General features: G+C 45.0%; 1 protein-coding gene across 1 annotated transcript in view; it reads left to right on the top strand.

Annotated features, from left to right (window-relative positions):
• Positions 1-14,273: 14,273 nt before the first annotated feature.
• The window catches only part of NCK2 (NCK adaptor protein 2), an 85,634-nt gene continuing 84,919 nt past the window's right edge, over positions 14,274-14,988 (top strand). Inside the window, exon 1 of the mRNA XM_032679935.1 lies at positions 14,274-14,591. The gene's annotated coding sequence lies outside the window, so the exon portion shown is untranslated. The remainder of the gene's footprint in view (positions 14,592-14,988) is intronic.

Here is a 14,988-nt window from a genome sequence, read left to right as displayed (position 1 = left end):
TGTGTGTGGGAGCAGTGCTACGGTGGGAGGATGCACAGGAGGCATCACCACTCATTCCTACACACTCACAGATGCAGGGAAGTGTTTTACCCAAATGCTCTGCTCTGTTGTAGAAGGGAACTTGGAGATGGGAGCAAGGCCAGGGATCCCTGCACTCAGTGAGTTGGGAAAGGTGGATTTCACAGGGACCTAGTACCATATCCCTCACAAGCGCTGTGCAATTTAGTTGTAGGCAAAGCAGAGTGACCACACTGTGGTCTGCATTAATAGCACCATCCAGACCAAACCAGAGCACAGATGGTAGCCAAAGTCGACCAGGGATGTCCTTGCAGTCACCATGGCCTCATCCATGATACAGAGGATACACACAAGCCACTCACCGCCCCTTCAGCTCAGCTGGGATGGACTGCTGTTCCCTGAGGACCCCACACCATTTCAGCTGCAATGCCTGGCTGTGCTGCTGTTCTGCTGAACAAAGGGACAACTACGTTTCACCAGAATCCAGTCACTTCAATGAAATGTTTTTTCAGAGGGACAGTCAAGATGCCCGAGCCCTTGCAGCTTCCCTAGGGGCTTGGTCTCCACCTCCAGAACATGTACCTTGGCACCCTGTCTCCTGCAGTCCTGGTGCCAGGATGCCTGCTCGCCCACGGACAGCTGGGCTGGGTGCCCAAAGAAACCTGTTCTCACTCTGGCTGCAACGAGTCCAGCAGCCTATTGCTTGCTCATTCTCTGGGAAAGCCTACACTTAAGAGACCAGCAAAGCAGCCCTGAGCACGCTCCAGTCACGTGCAGAAAGGATTTGGATTACAACTCTCCAGCTCCACGGGCAGCCCAAGCATCCTGGCCTTGCGCAAATGCAGTGGATTTTGCCTATTGATCTATTTTTTTCCACTCCAAAGGGCTGACATATGAGAACGTTGTTCAGAAGTTAATTCATGCTGCACTAGTGATTGTATTATTATTGCTGTCATGCTGCTATGGATATAGAAGACATTTTACAGGAAATCATGAAGACTATTGCTTTGAGCAAGGCCGTAATTTAAAGTTATCCCAACAACATGACCCATGCTTGTATCCTCACCTCTATAGCACTGCAGTGGTACAATACTAGTCCAGCTGATGTTCTCACCTAAGTTTTCAACATGTCCATTTTTTTTTTAATTGATAGGTTTAACATTTTAGACCTGGTTCATCAGCCTAAAATCTGAACTAGAGAGTGCTTAAACTTGAGGCAAAATTCTCCTTTGTATGAATAAGAGATGCAGGAGTCAAGCATATACACTCAATGAAGAAGTGCTCTTTACCTGCTTGGGAGGTATGAGATGTATCTGCAATTCATGGTTTTATTTTATAGAAGTTATATTTTGTTCCCTCAGACTTAATGAAAATGAAGAAATCAGTAATCATATTCAATTAGTCTAAATGGCATCACTGCATTATTTGTAATAGGAGACAAGATAACTTTAAAACGTGCCAGAACAAATTGCTTCTTGCATACATATTCTTTCTTTTATGTCTGTCCTAGTGTGAATATCCCCCTTGAACACTTTCCTGTATTGGACATACTGATTACACTGTTCATTTAGCAAGCAGTAAATGAATGGAAGTGCTATAAAAATACACCAAATCATTTGCATCAGAGTACAACCCCTTCCTTGAAAAATGAAGGTGGCTGGGAAGACCATGTAGGAATAACAGCAAACATGTAAACTTAGGAGGCGCAGTTCAATCTGGGAGCCAAAAGCGCAGGCCGTGCTCCTGTGTCTGGTTCTATCTGGGCTGACAGCAGCTGCAGGGCAGGATGAGGCAGGGCTTCTGCTCTCCAGGGCCAAGGGTGTTACTGGGAGCAAAAGGAACTGGGTGGAGGGGATAGGATTACTGCATGCTGTCTCTCCCTACCAGAATGAGGGTCATCCACGTTCCACTGACTTATTTGTGGGAGAGCAGTTAGAGGAATTAATTTACTAATCCTACACCCAGCCTCTCTCTTCCCTGGCTGCAATCTTCCAATAATTTCCCAATATAGACTCTATCTCACTGTCTGCAGCTGTTTGTTATTTGTTATTTTTAATTACAAAATGCTATTTCCTAAGACTCAGAGACTTTTGTTTCTTCATCAAATCCACTTCCACCTAAAGTACATAAAGGATTTGTACCTAGTACATGAAAATCTTGTCTAAACTATATCTATCAATATAATCTGAAGAAATTAGACACCTGCTCTAACAGTAAGCCAATGTTCAAGAAAATTAGGAGAATTGGAAGGCTGATTCTTCAATCACTCATAAATCATGAACACATGCTTTACTTTTGAGTAGCCCTGAAATAGTTTGCAGGAATAGTTTTTAGGTGGCTATGGATGGCTAACTGCACTCCTGCAGTTGTTCAGTGGAGACAATGTGGGGGCAGTGTGTCTACGTGCCATTGCTTCAGCTTCCTGATTGTATGACTGCAACTTAATGAGCTGCTTAGGGGCTGACCCAATGAAAGGTTTAAGTGACTAAAAAAAGACTTATGTATTATTAAGATGCCTGTACTCAACATCACAAATCCATACCTTCCTGTTTGATTTCATAATGCTCTAAACACTGCCAGCTCTGCATCTGCACGTGCCCAGGACCGTCCCTGATACTCTTGTCATGCAACCAAAATGCATCACTTGGGTGTGATTGCAACCCAAAAATGCATCACTTGTTTGCCTTAAGGGCCTGCCACAGTAGACTTGGCACACAACCACAGGATGGATCCACCGCAGGAGGCAGCAGTATTTATGGAGCAGCTTTGACTATGAATACCCTCCACCTTTGCTGCTGAAAGTAAAGGCAAAATCTATGGGGCTGGAGGAAGGGTGTGTAAATGCCATTCCATAACGTGTAGGGTACTCACATGGAAAGGAGGGAGTCAGACAAATCTGGAGTTTTCCATCTCCTAGTCAGCAAAGCAAGTTCAGGATCCCTTCATTGTGGCCAGAGGAACAGGAGTGGGATCTCTAAGAGGTGCTTATACACCCTGTCCCTTGGTGCTAGGTTGCTCCCTGAAAAAGGTGCTGGCTTAGAATGTTCTTACTCTGACTCATTTGCCCCAAAGATTTGGTATCACAAGCCCTGGTGAGTCAAATAACCATTTTGTGACCCCAAAGCTGAAGGTCTCACCCATCTCTCACACTGGCTTTCATGCTTTGGCTTTGTATTTGAATCACCTCAGTTCAACAACCTGAAAGAAAATAAACAACAGCAAAACTTACATAGCTTTACGCCACAGTAGTGAGTCAAAGGGAGGGTCCAGCCAGGGCCAGAGCAGGTAGAAGCAGGATACATGAGTGGGAAAGGAGAGAGATGTTGCCTCTCTGTCCTTAGCTGAACATTTTGGTGGCTGCATTCATAGGCTCCACGTATGCTCTCCAGCTAGCATCATGACCATCTCAGGGTTTGAGCCCTGCTTGCACTTAATGACCACCTCTGCTGGTGAAAATATTAGCAAAGATCTGAGAAATTAAAATTCATTAGAAAATGATTAATTAGTATGAGCACAGGTGCCTGTCCGAATTGCCACATACAGCTTAAATGGTGGCTGCTGGGGATATGTTCCTATTAGGTACACGCTCTCCTAGCTTTGAATAAATATTTTCTCCCAGAGCATAAACATTTATGATTTAATCTAATTTAGCCTTAGAGAAACCACAAATGTCTAGAGTAATCTTAACATTTGTCACAGATAATCAATTGTTGTTGGTCAACAAATAATTAATCCAATTTAAGGAGTTCTTAGGTGACACAGGTCAAACACACACACTTCTGCACTGCTGAAGGCAAAGAACTGAGACCAAAACACAAGCTCTGAATAGGACAGGTTGCTTCATTCTTGGTATTAGCTCAGCTGATGTATATAGGCAGCAGAGACCAAACTTACCAAGACGCTTCTGCCCACCCTGTTCTTTAGAAGGCATGGCCTTCTACCTCTAAGCAGATCACAATTTGACCCACAAGTGCATAAAACCAGTACATCATTCATCTGAGAGAAACTAATTGGCAGATATATTCCTCAAGCTGCTTTATTCTGCTTATGCGGAATGTTACATTGATTGAAGACATAAGCAGGAAGTGCCTGGGAAATTACAACTGAAAAGTGAAGTGGATTTGCTACAGGTCTAAATCTTACATTATAGCAAAAAAGTCATACAGGTCTATTTGAGATAGAAAACCTTTTCTTTATATGTATATTATTAAAGAGAAAGGAAAAAAGAAGAGAAAGAGGAAAGGAATAGGGGAAAGTTAAAAAAAAGGAAAAGGGAAAGGGAAAGGAGAAAAGTCTTTTGAGAGTTAATTCTTCAGCCATTTTCCTCTTTTTTTGAGCTGGTACTCCATGACAACTTTTCTATTTTATGCCATCTCTGATGTATGGCTATGAAAGCATACAGGACTTTTCCACTGAGTGGAAAATTGGTGAGGCCGTCTTGTTTACAACTGCTAACGTAATAACTCTGATAAAGTAGTGGACATAATTATGCCACTTTCAGCCAAATTGTGGAAAAAAATAACTTTATGATCCTTTAGCCTGGCTGTTGCACCTGAATGTGTTATCCTTAAAACCAATACTGATGATGCTTGTTAACAGCATCCCTGCTCAGAGAGGGCTGTGCACACTTGGTGACTTCCTGGCTTCAACAAATCATAGTAAAAGTGTTCTCCCTGCAAGTGTAGTTTAAGGATTTTCACAGTAATCGGTGTTTTCAATAGGCTCAGCTTTGGAAGAAAAGTGTGAGATTGACTTTATTTGTGTCGCACAGGTTATAGGCAGCAACCAAAGCTCTGGGCTAGAAGGGGACTAGGTGGTTGTACCATCTCAGCAGATTTCCTCTGCAGTCCTTTCTGGCTCTGCTGTGGGCTGCTGCTTCTTCCCAACTACCCTTGAAAAATCAAATCAGGTCTAAGACTGAAAAACAAATGAGTAGATACTGCACTGCTGTAGTGATCATGCCATCCCCATTATAAAGATTCACAGGCAAAGCAGTTTAGTGCAAGCCCAGTTAAGAAAAACACTCTGTGTGCAGTTGAAGGTAGATCCAGGTTATTTAGAAGCACTTAAAAAGCACAGGATGACTATTCTTTCAATGCTTTCCCTTTGTGCTTCTCAAAGTGCTTTACGAACGTTCATCAAGTCTGTGTCATAACACCTGTGAGGTGTTATAACATTGCTACTTTCCAAAGGGTAATGCAATTTTTGGGCACCTATGTGGACATGCGTGAAAGTTTCAGAGATAATAAACACCCAGAGCTAGCAGCCACTAGTATGTCTAACTTGTAACCACCAAAAAGCACTATTAAAACTGAAATGGCAGGCTTCCTTTTATTTCCCTCCTAGTAAAAAAAAGCTAAGGAGTAAACATTTTCAAGTGTGCCTCTACAGCTCTGAGACCAAGAAACTTCTTATTTGTTTGTTTTTTTTTTTTTCCGCTTAAAGGAAGCTGAGACAACCTAAGCAAAGATGCAATTCAGTCAGTTTGGTCTGTAAGCGAAACAAAGTACACACCACATTGGATGACTCACAGTGAAATTTCAAGAACAGATAAAATCAGTGGGAGCCAGGAGCTTTCCTGTAAATGATTTCAAAGTTACTGACACCAAAGCACAAGGCAGCACAGTGTTAGGCACCTGTTAGGGGAAGACACCATTAAAACACACCTCATCGTGATACAATATGTTGAATGGGCAAAGAACAACGTGGGGACAGGCACAAAGAAGGGTTCGCAACCTCTTTAGACCAACAAGAACAACAACATGTCAACATAAAGGCACATTTCATTCTCTCTGGCTTGGATACTTCCCAGGAATTCTCCTTCCAGGGGTATTGTGGTGGAGAGGGCCCAGTAACTAGGAGGTTTGGGACAGGAATTGGGAGAATGCAACCACACCCCGTTATCATTTTTCCCACCTGCCCTCCCACAGTGAAGATCTTTTCTTGCTCCCTGTGCTTCCACAGGAGCTCTGAAGCAGCTGGCAAAGGGAGGCAAGCCAGCTACAGCTCTGCTGGCAGGGGGCTTTGAGGGGGGCTGCAAAAGCAGGGAACCTTGACCCTCTGCAGGTTCCCTGTGGTCTGCTGGGAAACTCCTATGGTAAATGAAATCATTCTGTGGGGTGAGAGCAGAGGAAATAGCCTTTTCCTGATTGATCTAAAAAAGGACCACGATGACCTGCCATTATCAACATGAAGTAAATGAGCTACAATTAGTTTGCCTACACAATTTGCCCTGTCAGCTAGGGACCTCACCCACCAAATTTTAAATCCCAGGAGAGCAGTGGTGTTGAGCTCTGCAGAAAGTCAAGGTATAAGTAATTTCAAACCTAGAACAGACCTGATTGTTATGTTGGGTCAAATAACTCATTGTATAGGACCACTGCATTTTCATAATGCAGCTGAGCAGCACATGGCTGACTGCTCACCGTGCCTCCTGCCTGGCTGTGTTCACAGCTATGGCAAGAAATCTCCACTCGAGGGAGGTTTGGCATTGAAAGAGCTGCAATATTTTAAATTGGTAATTTGGGGAACTATGCAGACCCTTAGTCTGGAATAGACTATTTTTTGCTGAGAGCAGAAATTGCTCCTATATTTGGCAGATGGTACTGACTCAGATGCTCATCCAGAGTCCTTTGCTTCATATGCCCATTAATGTTCACAGACTACAGATAAACATGTAGTGACTTAGGTTAGTATGACAACAGTGTTTGGCTAATGAGTGTCAAAACTATAAACACAACTGATCCTCCCAACATCTGTTGAAGAAAAACCAGCACCTGATATGTTTCGAGTTCTGGTTTTTTCAGCTAAATCAGAACTAATTTTGCTGCTGTGAGTCATAACACTAAAATATACCACCTGTATATGATTCCCTCTGTATTTTACATCTACAAATTATCCCTCTATTGTCCCAGTGAACTATTACTATAAATATATAAAAAATAGGAATACTCAACTACCAAAGCTTTACTGACTAAGCTAAAGCTATACAGCACTTGGATGACAGTGACAGATAGAAAACTAAGGCTGGGAACACTGATTTCTGAATTATTTTTCCTGTCTCTAGACAATACTTGTACGTAATAGAGATCAGCTAAACAAATGGTAGTGAAGCACATCTGAGGTTACATATGCTCTGCCATTTGTTTCTGCCATGTTGCTGTCTTTGCAATAGCTGCTTAAAAAGGGACTGCTTTAAAGCTACAAAGCCCCACCCAAACCCAAGAAATACCTAACTGTATTTTGAAACCTGATTGTTTTTTTCTAGCTTCTTTGTCACTACTAAAAAGTAAGTTTGTTCCTTCAAATACCTGATTGTAATACAATAAATATTTAAAATAAATTTTACTTTACCTTTTTTTCAGTTAACAACTCATAATTTTGTATAGTCAAAATTTTCTCCATCTCTGATTTAAGAATTCAGTGTTTCCAGATTCTTTTATGTAATATTTGTATTTGACCAGTAATTTTTACATTGCTGTCTGGTATTCAGTTTTTCTGTTATGTACAATCATTCAGCAATTTCAATTATAAATGATGGAGTCACAGGAAAATTTCTCTTTTAACCATATTAGTTCTTCACACTATTTTTCTCTCAGCTAATTCTAATTTTAATTAGTTTGAGCAGCAATTGATTGTACTGATGTACTATTCAATTAATTCCACAATGGTGACTGAGGTTATTTGCTGAGTGACCGCAAAATACCAGAGCACACCGTATTTTACAATAATTACATATCAGTTCTACTGGAAACAGTGTCCATCTTCTTGTATATCCAAATGCTGATTTAAAAATCACACCTATTTACATCTCTTTTAACCTGTTTCCCATTAGAAAACAAGGATGACTTCATTTGTTAAGTGTAGAGATCATAAGATCTGTAACATTAAGAAGGAACTTTAAAAACTGACCATACAAAATATTTTGAAGTGAATTTTTTCATCAGGAGCAGGTGGAGTCTTGGTTTGTTATTGTGTGTCCATTGTTTTTTGCCTCCCGTTATTGTAGATCATGCAGATACAGGAAAATCATCTAGTGATCACACTATTGTTATGGTCTTTTTTGTCTTTTAATTCTGGATTGAAATGTAAAACACAGACTACACTTTTGTATTTTCTGAACCAGAAAAAAATCAGATTTGGCTATGACCTATTTAGATTGTAGATGATGTTTGATCTGCATGGATTGTACATCTGTCTAGACTGAAGCCTAAAACCTTGTGTACTGATCGGTAGGAGTCTGTGTTACTCATTCAAATAGGAAATGTTGCATGAAGGTAAAATTCATGCCAGCAGATAATAGCAGAAAATTACTTACACTCTCTGACCTAATTCAGAATTGTCAACCTCAAACATTCAAAAATTCAATCAGGACACCAATCATGAAACTAATGTAAAATCCTGATTTAAAAGCACATTGATTTTTCTTTTATCTACAGGTTTTTAAGTTCACAGGGATCACGCTTCCAGACTTTCCCTGGTAGTCATGAAGGATGAAAACATTGTTTTGAAGGTTGCTCTTTTCACATAATCTTATGCCCCTTGGAATCAGTGCTCCAAGAAGTACAAAATATTTTGTATAACGATTACGATAATTGGCAATACAGTTTTCAAAGGCAGGGCCTTTGACTAATAACTGATTAGTCATCAGTTATTAGAAAAGAATTGGGAAGGCTAACAGGGAGCATTTGTTTTCTTCTCTGCAGTAAACTACAGTATTGTTAGGTTGTGTAACTCTGACACCAGCTAAACCTCTAAAGATTGAAGTCTACTCTTACGTATGAAGTTGGTAATATAGACACATAGTACAGAGCCAAGGAGGAAATTAAATCCAAGTCAGTATGATGTTACAGGATCGTTGTGTTGTCTTCACTCACAGCCTGCAGCTGTTTTTCCAACGTCTTAGCCCAAATCAGTGCCACCATCCCTCTGCTCCATTTGCCGAGGCTCTTGGGCTGACAGGATCCACTAAGGCAGCTATGGATCTGCAGCAAGTCACTTCGCCCATATTTCCAGACCATGACTGCCATGGGATAGGCCAGAGAAGATGTCTTGCCCATGCACACAAATGCTGCAAGGTTGTGGCTGGTGGGTCCCGAAGCAAGCTGCCATGGAGCTTGGCCAGCCTGAGGGCCCACAGGATGAGCTTTCCTCCATCAATAAACAACTACATACACTCGAAGAATGTTCCTCCCAAGTAAAGAAAGCACTGGCCCCTGGGCTTATGCAACCCATAAATTGGTGATGCAGCCTATGGGATCTCCAAGTAAGAGATAACTTCCTCTGTTTCTCTTCTGTTGCCTTCCCCTGCGTGTTTTTTCGCCCCTGAGAGGGGAGTATGAGCTGGCAGTCCTGAGCAAAGTCCAGTGCAGGCAACTACATTTTGCTGATGTAACCTACCACAGCAGTGGGATGCTATATCCTGCACCACTGGCTCTGAACTGTTGCATGGCCCTGACACACGTCAGAGAGTTGTCCTCCTCCCTTGAAATGGCTGCACCTCATGGCTGGAAGATGCAATGCCTGTGTCTCTGCAGTGCGCAGAACAGTCAGCTCCGGACAGAATTTGGTATTTAAGTGCAAAATGGAGATTACACAGCAGAGTCAAAACATTTAACAGCAGTATTTTGAATTTCAAAACTGTATGAAAGATCAGTTTTAACCTTTGAACAGAGTTCAAAAGATGTCCCTCAGCACACTTCCACTTTTAAATAAACAGGAGAATCAAGGGCCCTGACATTTCCAAAGCCCAAAACACCAGTTTGTTTTCCTCACATAAATACTTTGAATCTCAGAAACTGTCTACAAAAGATAATGATAGAATTTGTCCTAGTAAAATGCAATCTGCTGAAAGACTTAGCTTGCAGTTTTACAGCACCTTTGGGGAGCTTTGGTCCATTGAATAGAAGAATTTGGATATATTTTGAGCTCTAAGGACATGTTCTTCCCCTCAACGTTTTTCATAAATGTCATTGAAGATGCAGCAGCCATGCAGTAAGCGAGAAAAGCAGCTGCCTTACCGTCAGGCTGAATTAGAATCATAGTGCAAGTATACTTAAGTGACTCAGCAGTAACTAAGTATTTGAGATCTATTCTCCCTGGTAGTGGTCATGTAATTCCCCTTCATCTACATGGGAATTGAGCACATGTTTTAAGCAGAAACTAGATGTGTAGTGATGTAAATCCTTTGAGAAGGAGAATTTTTTTTTGAGAGGGAAAAAACACGGACGCTGCTTAACTGAGTTGTAAACTGGGAAGTTTTCTGGAAGGTGTTATTAAAACGAACATTTTTTTCAGATTAGAGAGAATTAAAAATCACCTTTTTTTCCCCAGAATACCCAGGGTTTCTTTACCTTTCCATTTGTTATGGCACAGTATTAACAATCCCATGTTTATAAATGGAATTTATTAGAATATCGATACCTTTAAAAGGCAGTTTCGAAATGCAGGAGTAGTGATTTTTAAAACAGGTTAATCACAGAATGACAAAATCAATTATGTTGGAAAAGATCTCTCAGATCATTGAGTCAAACCTATATTAATTTAGATTTAGGTACATTTTCTCCCCAGTGGGCTAACACAGAGTGACCAAACACCTTTACTCTCTACCTCTGAACTGGACAATGCTGTTTTCCAGATTTACAAACAACTTACCAGTCCTTCTGTCTCACATTCCTACTAAAATGTCTCCCAGTGTCCTATGGGAGCAGGTATTAGCTCATACTCTAGATAGAGCAGCTGGTGATAAAACCTGGAGCATCTGGAGAAAAGATCAGGTATTTGTGCAGAGGGTGGATGGAGCTGCATATGGGAGGTGGTAGTCATCTCCTTGCCACAACACGTGCAAATACATTAGTGTGGTTTGGGTCTGTAAGGCTGGAATCTGTGCTAGAGATTATGGTCATGTGTCCACCCTGTGGAAGACACCGCTCTGCCAGGCGGGTGGCAAAGCACAAGCAGCATCATATGGGGGGGTCAGAAAATGGGTAGTCATACAAAAAGAAAGGCAAACAAAAATAAAGAAATTTAATCCAGAAGATACGACTTTTTTTTTAGCCTCTTGTGCAAGATATGAACATCAGGATGAATTGATTGCCGTTATGTAATTGCAAAATAGGTCTGTCACACAACCTCTGGGTTTGGTGTTTACAAGTAACCCTGTTTGAAACAGCAGTATGAGGTAGGCTGTTTCTCTGCCAAAGACACAGATGCATATTTTTATTGCTTAACAATTTTTTCTTTTATTTTTTTGTTATACAGTTATGGCCTTAGGCTGGGAAAAATATTCCTGTTCTTCTCTCCTGTGTATATATTTTCTAAGGACTGCACCACTCTTATGCATATGCAAAAGTGCATGCTTTGCATATTTACTTTCTTTATACAAAACAGTGTGCCTGCCACATCATGTAATGCTTTCACTTCTGCACAGATTCCCCCAAATTTATCATCTTCTCATATTTAGAATGTAATTCTCACTCAAATCACAAGCAGCCAGCTCTCCTTAATAACAGTTATTCCAGAGAAAACAGCTAATTATGACATTTCAAAAGCCATACATTAATATTTCAGTAGGCTCAATGTTTTGAAATACTATTCAGGGCAACATCTTGGTCACTTTTGCTGGGAAGGATGTGTTCAGCAGATAGGCAGTTAAAATATCTTTCAACATACAAACTCTTGGAAACCCTTTCTATGGTGTCTTCTGCTCATCATAAGCCACAGTTTGTAAAAAAGCCAGCTTTAATGGATCGCTTTGTAACATTATATTTATATATAACATATATATATTTAACAACAGTATGCTTGAGTCCTTAAATTAGTCTTTTGCCTGAAGACAATGTATTAATCCAAATCCCTCCCTAAAACATTCTTCTTCTGTAAATCCTATTAGCATTAATCTGCTGAAGTTAGGTGTGCTTTATCATTTTTTTTCAGATATCTGGAAAGCTTTGAGATCTACTGCTCACTCAGTGGCCTATGGTTTCAAACACTTTTGGAGGTCTAACTTAGTCTGGGAACCTTGCAGGGTTCATGTCACCTTTCTTTGGACATCCTCAACTCAACAGCACTGTATGGAAAACAACAAAGTGGAGGGTTTACTGTTCGCAAGGGTGTGGTAAGAAGGGACAAAACTGCGACTGAAATCTAACTGTGTATTATAAATGCAAAGGAGAGCGGGATAATTCACCTCTCCTTTATCACTCCCACAGTGCATTATGTTCCAGAAACAACAGAGACTTTTATCTGAAAGTCCTTGGATGACCGATCCCATTTAAATTCAGCCTAAGCCTCTGCAGGCTGGAGTGAGGCCTGACCGTGCAGTGACGCAGAGCCAGCAGGGACCCCAGATATTTTCCAGCTCTAAAAAATCATGGTCAGATTATTGTTTCAAAAGGAAGATTAACACCTCTTTCAGTCGAAGTCAAATGCATGCACAAAAAAAGACAGGAAAAGGGCTTTCTGTTCCTCCCTGAGGTGCACGCAAGTTTTTTTGGAAGAAAAAAGTGGCTGCGTTTCCCTTTCAGGTTTATCTCACAGGCATGTGGAAGGTGCTTGGGGCTTCCCAAACCATCATTTAAATGCTGCAAGAATTCGTAAATGTTAACATAGGGAAGAGGGACTTATTTGAGGATTTCTAAGCTATTTTAAGCAGGAGCATGGAAAGATTGCCAAGCACACATCTTTTAATCATCATATTTAGAGAGTATAAAGTCTTTGTCCCAAGATCTCCCTGATAGCTTTGGCTTGGTCAGAGAAAATAAGACAGTGGGGCTGCTGACTTTATTTTGGATTTGGAAAAGGTGGTGTTGCTTAGCCTTGGCACCCAAGCCAGCAAATGTCTCCTGAGGAGAGGCTAAAGCAATATGGGTAATGTGCCAGCCCACTCTCCCAGGAAGCTGCCAGGCTGTGAAGGGTTAATAGTTTTACAGTGTTTCTGAGCAGTTTCCCTGTCACCACCCCCACAGCACTGGTTTATAATTCGAACTCTCCAGGTTACTCCAGAGGGATGATCCTTCCCTTTTCCCACAGCCCAGGGACATTCCTGGAGGGGGTAGTGTGCCCTGGGGGACACTACCATGGGGACCGGCAGGCCCAAGATCAATGGCTTGGCTGGCACAGTGGCCCTTCAACTGGAGAGGAGGGCCACCGTGGGGTCTCCTGCCTGCCGTGTTTATCCATTCGTGGAGGGGTGCAGGGTGTTGCCTGGACCAGCCATAAGCCCAGGTATGAGGCCCTATTTTGGAAGAAAAGGGCTGCTTACCCGAGGGAATGACCTCAAGTTGTGTCAGGGGAGGTTTAGGTTAGATAGTAGAAAAAGGTTCTCCACCCAGAGGGTGGTTGGGCACAGGAAGAGGCTCCCCAGGGAAGTGGTCACAGCACCAAGCCTGATAAGAGTTCAAGCAACATTTGGACAACGCTCTCAGGCACACAGTATGTACTCTTTGAGATGGTCCCGTACTGGGTTAAAAGTTGGACTCGATGATCCTTGTGGGTCCCTTCTAACTCAGGATATTCTGTGATTCTGTGGCTTGGGGTGGCTGCCGTCCCCGCCGCCCTTTCACGGGGGCACAACACCTGAACAGGTACATACCGAGCACCCGGACTACCAACCACTGACCGACCCCGTTGATACGCGGGGCGCTGAGGCTGAAACTTCGCCCCGGGGCGGGAAGGGAGAGAGGGGCCGGGAATAGCGGGGGCTCCGGGTGCCCCGCGGCCGAGGGGTGGTGGAGGCGCTCCGATACCGCGGCTGGAAATTCCCCGGCGGCAGCGGCTCCGCGCCCGGTCCGTGGCATCTCGGGGGCCATCCTTGGCGCGGCCCCATCCCGGGCCGCTCCCCCGGCCCAGCCAGGGGCGCGCGCGCCTCCCCATCCCCGGTTCTTCAAGCGCTCGCCAGTACTTTCCGTGGGCGCTTCCGCTCCCAGCGGGGCAGCTTCCCCGGGAGTGCCGGGTCTCACGCGGCTGGAAGGGGACCGTGAAGGAACAGAGGAGGTGGCAGGGCGCTCCTGCCGGGCAGGGCCCCCTTTGCCCCGCCCCGCGGTCCCGGAGTGGTCCTGCCGCAGAGGGGAAGGAGCCGCCCGGGCCGTCCCTACCCGTCCTTCCTGCGGTGAGGCGGGAGCAGCGGCCCTCCCGCCGCGCGAGGGAGAGCCCGGGGAGCTCCTCCCGCGCGATCCCGGCAGCGGCAGCGGCAGGAAGGGCAGGGCGAGGGCGGGGGCTGTGCCTGTGCCGGGGGGGCGGGCGGTTCGCGGGGGAGGGGCCGCCGCCGCCGCCGCCGGGCGCAGCAGGCAGAGGGAAGGCAGGGAGCGGAGCTGCCGCCGTCGCTGCCCCTGCCGAGGGCCAGGGCCTTGGACGCGTCCGGCGAAGAGCGCAGGAGGAGGAGGAGGAACGGGAAGGGGGGGAGCCAGCCGGCCCCTCTCGGAGGACGCGGCCCGCATCCGCCCGGGGAAGGGCAGAGGGAAGCGGAGGGGGGAGCGAGCGGGCGCCACCGAGGAGACAAAGAAGCGGAGCCCGCCTGGGCTGGGAGCCTCCCCGCCACCGCCCGCCCCGCTCCGCTCCCCGCCGGCCGGCAGGAGGTGAGCGCGGCCTCGGGCGGGACGGGGATGGGGCCGGGGCGGGGGCCGGGGCCCGCCGCAAACTTGTGGCGGCCGCGGGGGGCGACGCGGGGAAGGGACGCCGCGAGCGGGGGGAGGGCGGGTGTCACCTGGGCGGCCGAGGCTCCGCGGCCACCTCGCGGACGGGGGGGCCGGTACCTGCCGGGGGCGTCACGGGGGGCCCGGAGCGGGAGGAGGTGTTTGTGTGCCACGTCCAGCTGCGGGGGGGCTCGGGGGCGGCTCCTCCTCATCCTCCCGAGTTGCTGCTCCTGTGTGTGTGTGACAGCCGCTGCTTTGTGCTGCCCGCCGCTCGGCTGGGGGGCAGCGCCGGGCCGGGATACCCCCCCTCCCCACCCCCTGCGGGACTCTGGAGAATGGA

The sequence above is a fragment of the Chiroxiphia lanceolata genome, chromosome 2 (assembly GCF_009829145.1).
Source record: "Chiroxiphia lanceolata isolate bChiLan1 chromosome 2, bChiLan1.pri, whole genome shotgun sequence".
NCBI classification, from domain to species: Eukaryota; Metazoa; Chordata; class Aves; order Passeriformes; family Pipridae; genus Chiroxiphia; species Chiroxiphia lanceolata.
Note: the sequence above shows the minus strand (reverse complement) of the source record. Positions and strands in the feature narration are given on the sequence as shown.